Raw genomic sequence first — 9,751 nt, 5'->3', positions numbered from 1 at the left:
TTATTAAATGTAAGTACAATCTGCAGTTAGGTTGGGAGAAAAAAATATTATGAGGTGGAAACCGGTTTCGTAAAGATGCGAGCAGAAAATGAATCCAGTTTTTGACCAAGGCTTTATTGTCTTTCCATAAGGTACACTGATCTGGGTGTGGCTTGCTTGCTTTGGTTTTGGTGCAGCTTACATTGAATCTAAACTAAGAAATGGGACGATATTAGATGGATGGTGATTGCTGGCCGGATCTATTAAGGAGGCTTCAAGGATGTGTCTAGCTGCTTATTGCTTCAATTGAGATTTTTCCCTAAAATAAAGGTGAAGCCCCTGCAAATAGAGTACTGCAAACTAAATACAGAATTATAGAAGATGAGAGGATTGAAAATTATGGTTTTAAATTTATAATTGATTTTGAAATGTATAAAGGATATTTGGATAATTTTTACAAAACCATAAATTTTAAATTTATAATTAATTTTGGCATGTAGAGATATTTGGATATGTGTGTGTGTGTATATTCATAAAATCATAATTTTCACCTTTAACATTATTTGTATTATCCAAACATGCACAAGAATTCATACACAAATGGTAATATTGAAATATAATGGAGAAAAGAAATAAGGATTGACTTAATTAATAAATATTAATAATGGTTTACCAAAATAAATAAATAAATATTAATATTATATTGGAATGATAAACAAGACATCAACAAACCTACACATGAGAGTTGTAAAATCTTAGAACTCAAAGATAAAGGTGTAAAATATGAAAATTTAGGAATAAATAGATTAAAATTTTAAGGATATGGATACAAAAATATTAATACAGCAAGTTTTTAATATTTACCCCTTATCCCAATGTGACTTCACCTCTGTCCCGGAGTAATGTAAGCCTTCTAAATTTTATTTGGATAGTAGCTTAAATTTTTCATTCATTTTGTACCATTAATTATTATTTTCACGATAGCTGATATTTGGTTTATTATTTTCATTTTATATGTTGTATCATTTAAGATTTAAAAAAATTTTAAAATGTAAAAAATTATATTTTGAAATCAGGACCGTTTGCATCAAACATAAATGGTCCAAAATTATTAAACCAGCAACATATGCAAATACAATCTCTATGATGCACAAAGTTTGCCTTAAACTATTTCCTTCTGTCCTATGTAGGTCAATTTGTTCAAGAATTTTGTGATTTTAAATGTAAGTTATTTTACAAGAGTTTGTAAAACATTGATTGCATTATTTTAAATATGCCCCTTTTTCTCAATTCCCAATAAGAAATTTGTTAATCATGTTTATATATGTTTCTTTTTTTCAATTTTATTTGAAATCTATTAGGGATAAAGATGAAAATCAAAACAATCCTTAAATAACAATCTTAATGACATAGCTTATTTTCATTGGTTCCAATCAATGTTAGTTTTTTTTTTTTCTTCTGGTTCACAAGTAAAAATTTTATTAATAGAAATCTCAATTATAAAAAAAAAATTAAACAAGAGTCATTGAACCCCAAACGAAATAAAAACTTGATGTTAATTAGAAACCCATCGAGAAGGTTACAAGTGATTAAAAAAGTCTGAGAAAGAAACCCATCTAAAAATATTCCTTAATCCTTAATAACATGGAAAGGTCATGTTATTTGATTTATTCAACGAGTCTCTTAAATTGGGAAAATTTTAGAGAGTAAAGTTGACAATTTTGATGTTTTCCCTCCCCTAAATTAAAATGGAGATAGGAGGAAAAAGGAAAAAAAAAAAACACTCATTATTGGGCTTTCAAAGGAAGCCGGGAGTAGCATCTATGTTGAAAGAATTAAAGAATTCTATATTTCACATCCTTATGGGCATGACCCATTCTTCCTCCCCGTCAAAAAACCAAAAAAACTTCATGCACAATTCTTAGGTAGAAGTTGATGAATTTGGAATTGAATTTAGTTTAAAATCTCATATTTAAAATTTTGTTGTTTGGGCAAAAGAGTGAGTTAAGATATAGAATGAACACAGAAGATTTGAAGTTGTGAGTTTTATTTGATGTGGCAAACTTTAATTTGTTAAGGTGTTGAAAATAAAAATAAAAGATTATGGAGGTTAATTTTAAAAGTTTAAAAGCAAGGGAAGTTAGACGCAACAACATTAAATAGTTCAAGAGAATTTAGTAAATTTCTGCCAAAATTTTATTAATATTAATAATTTTTTTTACAAATAATGAGGTTATTATTATTCATATAATAAGGTTATTCCCTCACTTTTCTCTCTCTCTCATTCTCTTCCATCATTTTCTCTCCTCCTTATTTTCTATTATCAGCCAATCACTACTTAATTGTCCAATAATGTGAACCAAAATATCAGCAACCTCAATTGACGACTTTAATGTCTTCCCATATAACTAATAAGGCACATTGAATGTGCCCTGCTTGCTCTGGTTTTGATGCAGTTTACATTGGATCTACAACTAAGAATTAATTGAATAATATTAAAAAGATAGTGGTTAGTGATTAGATCTAATTAAGCAGCCTTCATGGACCTACCTTGAAAATAGAGCATTGTAAATTAAATATTTTATGAGAATTGGAAATTATGGTTTTGGATTTATAATTAATTTTGACATGCATAAATAGTACTTCCTCCATCCCAAATTATAGAGCATTTTTGAAGAAGTTTTTCTGTCATAAAATATAAGACACTTAAAGTAGATTAAGGTTTCATTAAGTACGTCAATTTCAATATTACCCTTCTTTCTTTATAATTAATTTTTGTAAATTTTCTTTTTAATATATTAAATGATGGGTATTTTTGAAAGTTTGTGTTTTTGTTTTGGAAAGATAAGGTTATCAATTGTATTTAATAAGACTTATTGCTATGTGAGATTTTGTCTCAAAGTGTCTTATAATTTGAGATGAAAAAATATTTAGATATTTTTTTAGAAAACCATGAAGTTAAATTCATAATTTATTTTGACATGTAATATTTGGATATATATATTCCATAAAATCATAATTTTGCCTTTAAAATATTGATTTATTGTATTATCCAAACATGCACAAGGATTCATACACAAAATGGAATATTGGAATATAATGAAGAAAAAAAAGGACTGACTAATTAATAAATATTAATATATATTGCAATGAACAAGAAATCATATAGATTGACTTAGAATGCTCAAGGAGCAGTGGCAGAGCCAAAATCCTTAGGTTAAAAAAACGTTTAAAATGTAAAAAAAAAAAAAAACCTATATCGTGAAAAATTGGTCAGGACCGTTTAGATCAAATATAAATGGTCTAAAATTATTAAAATATAGAAACACAAGTCAAGACTATATATCTCCGTGTTACAAAAAAAAAAAATTGTTCTAACAATAAATTGACCTATACATTGAGCATTTTCCTTACATTTATATTATTTTACATCCATATGATTTTGAAGTACGATTTAGCCTCGTCATTCTCATGGCCCTCATCCACTCCGACACCGATAGAAAGAATATCTTGCCCGTTTGAACGTCAAGTTTAAATTCACAATTAATACTAATATTATATTAACTCAAATGCTTCTATTACTCATGATTAACAATTCTTTCAATATATCAATGGGACTTGGTCTAATGGAAGGTGATGACTTCCAATATTTTGCTATACTTATTGGTGTTTTTTAATACAATTGAAAGTCATCTGTTTGAATTTATTAGCAAAAATATAATTAAATAGATAATTATGTGTGAAATGAATATGAATGTATGATTAGAAGTTAGTGTACCAATTCTTGTATCAATTCTAGGTTTTATATATGTAGATGAAAATTTTGATGACCATGTTCAAGAAAGTAAATTAAAAAAAAATTTGCACAAATCATATTTGCTGTAGCGAAGCACAATTTTTATCTTCAGCAAATTTTTAGGGTCGGAGCACCTCATTTTTTAGCATTCCTGACTTCTAGCAACTGTAGAACATCTAGAGAGAAGAAAAAGAGTCGAAGGAGGGTTGGAGAAGTTTGCATTTAGTAAAAAAATAAGGATTTCACTTAAGATTACTTCAATTAAGCTTTTCTTCTCATTCTTCTCTTTTGTTTTGATGTATATATTGCTAATATTTACTATCATAAGAGCCATGGGTGGCTAATTTCTCTTAATCTAGGGTAGTATGAACTGATTTTTGGATTATAGCCTATTTGAATTATTTATTTGAGCTTAATGTTAGTTTTATTTACTTAACCTTGTATTTATTTGTCTACTTAATGCTTTGATCATCATTGAGTGTGAATTTGAGAGTTTAGGCTTTGCCTTGAAAGAGAAAAATCTAGATTAGACCATTAGATTGAGTAATGTGGGATTAAAATTATTTTTAATTTGTCAATAGGATAGAATATACCTATTAGACACATATAATCACATTAAAGTGAGTTTGTGACCTTTGCGTCTTGGTTATTTATGTTAGGAATACCACATTAATTGAAGAGAGGGGTTTTATTAATTGGAAGATAATTTCCTATTAATACTCTAGATTAAAAAATTAATATTAAGTAAATTTATTTAGGTAATTACATGCTCTATGAATTAAAAAAAGGGATTAGCCATCCTAAATTGCTTTAATTATATATGGTCGTTGCAACTTTTATTTAGTGCATTCATATAATTTCAATTTTCAATTTCTTACTTCGTGAAATCAAATCCAAATTTTGTTTGCTCAACTTAAATGAAAATGGAGAATTTATTGCCTCATCACCAATTAACTTGATTCTCTGTGGGAAGGATCTTGATTTATCACTTATTATCTTATGAAACCATACTCTTGCAGAATCCATGACACTTTTGTGAGCATCAAAAGGGCTAGTCCCCACAACTTTATGAACTAAGGTTTGAATCCCCATTGAGAGAAGTACCCACATTTAATAGCTAACTGGATCTCAAATAAGATTACTTCCAATAAGAGGATCCTATGAGAAATAAAAAAAATTCTTCCAATATCATCCTTAATTAATCAACCTCAAACTATCCCTTTAAATCCCAAAGCCATGTCCTTTAATACAAAACTTCGATCCGACAATCATCCCATTCAACCCTATAATTTTTCTCAACATAACAAATACATGTAAACTTTTAAACAACCATAATTAACTTTCAAAATCCTATTATCAACAATTTAGGACCTAGGTTAACTCAAATCGTCCTAAGTCATCAAATCATTAACAAATAAACCAATTAAATACTTAGAAATCTCCAAATAGCTTATCCATAACAATTAAAACCAAGATCAATTAGTAAACACCTTAAATAATTTAAAACTACTCTAACATTTTATCTCAATTGCCAAGCTCAAATCAATTACTTACTAGAGGGTTAGGAAGTTTCAAATTATCATCCAAGGCTCAAAATGGCAAATCCCAACTCCTTTTCTATATTTATCATTCTCTCTCCTATATTTTTTTTCATTATCTAAAGACTTGTTTAGAAAATAGGTTTACAATGATGTTCGTGAGTGGTCATGGGTGAACATCGAGGGTGATTATGCTTTGTAATAGCAAAAAGCCACCCCTTGGGCCTCAACTTAGTGCTAGGCATGCCTCCCTCCCTTACAGGACGATCTCTAGCTTTCCCCATGGATCAGGCCTGCAAATACTCCTACCTTAGTATAGTTGTAGCCAGCCCTAACACTATTGAGTCAATGATTATATCCAGGACAACAATGACAAGAGATCTAGGAGACCAATAAAAAGAGTTGCTGATGACTCTTCATCTTCCCAAGTAGTAGCTGCTGCGAAACTCTTAGTAAGAGATTTGATCGCTTAAAAGCAAGAGTTGATCAATATAATGGTAGACCATTAAGAGCTCATACCATATATGCTCAATGTACTTATTGTGGAGATGCGCATGCTATTGAACAATGTCATCTGCCTCAGCAGGTTAAGATGGTAAACTATACTAGAAATTATTGTACTAATAATCAAATCAATCCATTTTCAAACACTTACAATACTGGATGGAGTCAAAATTGTAACTTCTCTTGGAGAAAAGTACAACTCTAAATCAAACTTCATCTTTTGGTGTAAGGCCAACAAATCCTTTTAGTTTCTCACAAGTTGAAAAGCATTTATGACAATTCAAAAGCCAAAGTTAACTTAAAAGAAGTGATTCATCTCTCGAGAAACTTGAAGTACAAATGGGTTAGATGGCTATTACTTTGAATAGTTTGTCTCAAGGCGGATTGCTAAGCAATACTATGCCTACCTAACCCTTATAGGGAAGGAAAATAAGAGCATAAGGTAATTACCTTAAGAAGTAGAAAGCAACTACAAGAGGTATCTCATCCATTAGGCTCTTCATCTAATCAAGTTATTGACCAACCTCAAAAGGAGGTGCAATATGGAATGGTGAATTCTAAGAATGCTTTTTATAAGAGTGAAGAAAGTGAAGTTAGCAAAGGAATGGTAAGACAATTACGCATCCTAAAGCAGTGCTACCTGCTACCTTTTCTTTTCCTCAGCATTTCAAAAGAAAGTGGAGGATTAACAATACTCTAAGTTTCTTGATATCTTCAAAACAACTCCATATCAATATCCCTTTTTTCTAAGGTATTGGAGCAAATGCCTAAGTATGCTAAGTTCCTTAAAGATATGTTGAGTAAGAAAAGGAGATTTATTGAATTTGTTATAGTGGCTTGATTAAGAAAACCACTAGTTCTTCTAAAGCAAAAATTCCACTCAAGTGTAAGGATCCTGGTTTATTCTCTATACCATGTCTAATTGTTGAAATATTTAAAGGCCTTGCATTATATGATCTAGATTCTTCTATAAACCTTATGCATTTATCTGTCTTCAAGAAACTTTAATTAAGAAAGGCAAATCTTACAACTGTCACATTACAATTAGCTAATAGAAGTCTCTCATATCCTTATGGCATCATTGAGGATGTACTGGTAAAAGTAGGCATTCTCATCTACACTATTGATTTTATAGTCCTTGACATTGAGGAGGATAAAGAAATATCATTGATTGTTGGTAAGCCACTTTTAGCTATAGCTAGAGCTTTGGTAGATGTAAAAAGGGAGAAATTATTTTAAGGCTTAGTGATAAGCAAATAACATTTAGTATGGATAAAGCAATGAAGTACCTAAATAAAGTATAGGGGTGTGCAAGGATTTCTACCATTGATAATCTAATCCAAGATGTTTTTGAATCTCATGCTTCCAAAGATCCTCTTGAAGCTATATTAATTGGAAAAAGGAGAATGGAAGAGGTAAACTATGTGCAAGTTAAGAAACTTTAAATGCCTCTTCATAATTTCCTAAAAGGCATTGGCAATATAAATCTTTGAAGTTAGAATCACACACTACTCCCACTTTTCAACCTTTATTGGAAAAACCACCTCTACTAAAGTTAAAGCCACTCTCACCTCATCTGAAATTTGCCTATCTTGGAAATTCTAAGACACTACTAGTTGTTATATCTACCTCACTCACTCAAGAACAAGAGAACAATTGCTGAATGTGCTGAAAAAACACAAGAAGGCTATAGGTTAGACTATTGCTAACATAAAAGAATTAATCCTACTATAGTGATGCCAAGATTTTGATGGAAGACAATCACAAGAAATCTATTCAGAATCAAAAAGGCTCAATCCTATGATGAAGGATGTGGTAAAAAAAAGAGATGATTAAATGGTTGGATGTTAGGATTATATATCCAATCTCTGATAGCCTATGGCTTAGTCTTGTGTAATGTGTTCCTAAGAAAGGGGGCATGACAATAATTACTAATGAGCAAAATTAAATGATGATATAAGAAAGGACATTTTACTCTCCCATTTATTAATCAAATGTTAGGACGGTTGGCTGATAAGGAATTCTTCAGCTTTTTAGAATGATACACAAGATACAATCAAATTGCTAAAACTCATAAGGACTAAGAGAAAAAACATTCACATGTCTATATGGTACTTTCAACTTTAAAAGAAAGCCTTTTGCCCTTTATAATACACTGGCTACTTTTCAAAGGTGCATGATGAGTTTATTTTTAGATATGATAGAGGAAATTATGGAAGTCTTCATAGATGATTTTTTAATGTTTGGTGAATCTTTTCATAATTGCTTGACAAATTTAGAGAAAGTCTTGAAGAGATGTGAGGAAACAAATCTAGTGCTCAACTGAAAAAAAAAGCACTTTATGGTGACAGAGGGCATTGTTCTTAGGCATAAAGTCTTTAAGAAGGGTTTGGAAGTGGATAAAGCAAGGATTTTAGTTTTTGAGCAACTCCTTTACCTGTCAAATGTCAAAGCTATGAGAGTTTCTTGGGACATGCTAGGTTCTATCGTAGGCTTATTAAAGATTTCTCAAAGATCATTAAGCCTTTGTGCCAATTACTTGAGAAGACACTGCATTTAAATTTAATGAAGAGTGTATTAAGGCTTTTGAAGAACTCAAAGGGACGACCAATCTCTACTCCTATTATTGTTGCTCCGAATTGGTCATTATCCTTTGAGGTGGTGTGTGATGCAAGCGATTATATGCAGTTGGAGTTGTCCTTGGACAAAGGAAAGACAAGATCTTACATCCCATCTATATACAAGTAAGACTCTTGTTGGTGCTTAGGTAAATTACACTACTATGGGAAAAGAATTGCTTGCTATTGTGTTTACTTGTGATAAGTTTAGATATTATTTGATGGGTGCTGAAGTCTCTGTATTTACTGATCATGTTGCTATTAAATATTTGATGAGTAAGAAAGAGTCTAAACTTAGGCTAATTAGATGGATTTTATTGTTTCAAGAATTTGACATTAAGATAATTGATATAAAGGGATGTAAGAATCATATGGCTGATCATTTGTCTAGGTTAGAAAATGAGTTGGAAGTAACTAAAATTAATGATAACTTCCCTAATGAACAAGTGTTTGCTATGAAACATAAAGAATTGCCTTGGTATGCTCATTTTGTAAATTTTCTAGTTTGTAAAGTGATTCCACTTAATTTGAAACCATACCAAAAGAATTTTTGCATGATATGAAATTTTATGTATGGGATGAACTTTCTTATATAAAAGATGTGCTAGTCAAATTTTAAGTATGTACCTCAAAATGAACAATGTGATATCTTGTTTGCTTATTATGCTGTTCCTTATAGAGGCCATTTTGGTGGTTCTCGTACTACTTAAAAGGTGTTACAATGTGGTTATTACTAGCCAACTCTATTAAAAATGCTTATGCATTTGTTTCTCATTGTGGGATTATGTCAAAAAGCAAGTAAGATCTCAAAAAGGCATGAAATGCCTCAATCATATATTATTGACATTAAGTTGTTTGATATATGGGGAATAGAATTTATGGACCTTTTGTTTCATTTAAAGGTCATCAATTATATTTTGGATGCTATTGAATATGTGAGTAAATAGGTTGAAGACATGACTTGCAACATTAATGATGCTCACACAGTAGTAGTGCGTTTTGTGAAAAAGAATATTTTTACCCATTTTGGCATCTGAGGATGATCATTAGTGATGAGGGGACTCATTTTAAAAATAATTTATTTTCAAGATTGCTTGTTAAATAGAGTCACTCATAAAAGAGTTGAAAAGGATTTTAGAGAAGATTATAGAACCTACTAGGAAGATTGGGTAGATAAGCTCAACGATGCATTATGGGTTTATAGGACAGCTTAGAAGTCTCCAATAAGTATGTCCCTATACCAATTGATATTTGGTAGAGGTTGTCATTTACCATTGAGCTAGAGCATAAAGTATTTTGGGCCACTAAGAAATTAA

This window comes from Prosopis cineraria, unplaced genomic scaffold (genome assembly GCF_029017545.1).
Source record: "Prosopis cineraria cultivar Desert tree isolate PC_DT_omini unplaced genomic scaffold, ASM2901754v1 PC3, whole genome shotgun sequence".
Classification (NCBI taxonomy): domain Eukaryota; kingdom Viridiplantae; phylum Streptophyta; class Magnoliopsida; order Fabales; family Fabaceae; genus Prosopis; species Prosopis cineraria.
Note: the sequence above shows the minus strand (reverse complement) of the source record.